We start from the raw sequence: 1,999 nt of genomic DNA on the forward strand, positions 1-1,999 counted from the left end.
GAAAGAGGCAAAGCATCACAGTACCTGATGAATTAGCACACTGTCTCTTGGAGCGTCATCCCCACGCGCCTGTGTTACCTGTCCTCTCAGCAAACCCTGCAGGGCTGAGGTCATAACCCCACCTCCAGATGTGGCTGTCTGTTGTGTGGTGGTTTGGAATCTGATGACTCAATGCCATCATCCCAGGTAACAGCTGGCTGTCTTTGGATTTCTGTCATCTCCTAATGTTCCATTAGCATCTCACAGCTGGCCTCCCTATGCACAATCAGCAGTTTGGCTAATCTCTCCCCTTCTTGCAGGATGTTCATCATTAATGCATCCTTGCTCTGCTCCCCACTTCTCTCAGCCTACCAGTGCTCTCTATTAGTGCATGCTGTGCCAGAGGCAATCCATCCGCTGTCTGCTCAGCACCAGCTTTGTTGTGTTTCAGCACTGTTGGGCCCTAAGGCAGAGTGTGTCCAGGACCATTAGATACTGGGTTGGAAGCACTGTTAGGATACCTACTTTTGTATGAACATGAGCTCTAGGAGCGCTGAGCCCTCATTCCCTCATTGACCTGCTAACATGCTCTTTGTTCAGACTCCAATATTTGTAAGTTGATGCTCCCTTGCCTGGCTATACCTCAAATTAATTACAGTAATAAAAACCACAGCAACAGTGGTTAATACAATAATAATTAAAGACAATATCATTGGGGCTTCCCTGGTGGTGCAGTGGTTGAGAGTCCGCCTGCCGATGCAGGGGACACGGGTTCGTGCCCCGGTCCTGGAGGATCCCACATGCCGTGGAGCGGCTAGGCCCGTGCGCCACGGCCGCTGAGGCTGTGCGTCCAAAGCCTGTGCTCCACAGCTGGAGAGGCCAGTAATAACAAAAAAAAAAAAAAAAAAAAAAAAGGCAATATCATGATAATAACAATAGTCAATTTCATGTCTAGGGTATTAACTGTTCTGAATCTGTGCTAAAAGCTAGTCTCCAATTAAATTCTAACATCTCTGTGAGTTAGGTAATGCTTGTGAGGATATACCAGGTCACAGAAAGTTTAATAAAGCTGCCCAAGGCCATCCCACTGGTAAGAAGATATTGTACTTGATCCTGACTTCCCTATTTTCTTTAAAGCTTAAGCTTTTAACCATTATGCATAATAATAGAATAGCTACCAGGTATGTTGCTTGGGCTTTTACCTGTATCAACATTTCAAAATTAAATGTTATCTAGTATTCAAACCATTAGAAAGGTTGATATAAATTAATTCGGTCTATTTAAATATATAGTACATTAAGTTTGTGTGGATTTAAAAATAAAACATCAAAAGGAAACATCAAAAGAATTTCCAAGTGTAGCTCTTCAGATAACCAAGGACGCTTCCTCCCTCTCTTCTATTTTGAAGGGCAGTGTAAGTGGAGAGGTTTAAGAAGCACTGATGTTTTGTGACTATTTGATTAATATTTCCTCAGTCAGAATAAATTAGAGTGTAACCTGCAAGAAAATTGGGGTCATACCTACTTAGCTGTCACAATGCTTAGGATAGTACTTGGCACATTGTGGATATGCATAGTTGTTTAATGAAGAAGGGAAGAAAAGCAAGAAAAAAGAATGATGGAGGAAAAGAGGCATCTCCAGTGTTGACAAACCCATTCCTATCAACAGTCAGTACAGACAGTTCATGCCCATGCTGGTGGTTTCCCCATGTCTCTCTGTCTGAGGGCATTCTTTGCACATAGGAAAGTTTGTCCTCTAAACTGGGTAGTTCAGAGTCCAGAGAGTTGAATCCCCAAGAGGTTCTCTTACTGAGTAATTCAAGTTTGTGGATAAATAACCCAATTTCTTAACCCCTCAATGAATGACTCTGAGTGGAAGGAAGAAAGAAAGAAAGTAGGAAGAAATACAGTGGAAGAAAGAAGAAAAACAATGAAAGAGAGTATAAATGAAGAAATAAAAACAGAAAGAAAAAGAGCAAAAGGGAGGAATGGAAACAAGGAAGAAGGGAGGGAGGGAAAGA

Source organism: Lipotes vexillifer, unplaced genomic scaffold (assembly GCF_000442215.2).
Source record: "Lipotes vexillifer unplaced genomic scaffold, Lipotes_vexillifer_v1.1 scaffold432, whole genome shotgun sequence".
NCBI lineage: Eukaryota > Metazoa > Chordata > Mammalia > Artiodactyla > Lipotidae > Lipotes > Lipotes vexillifer.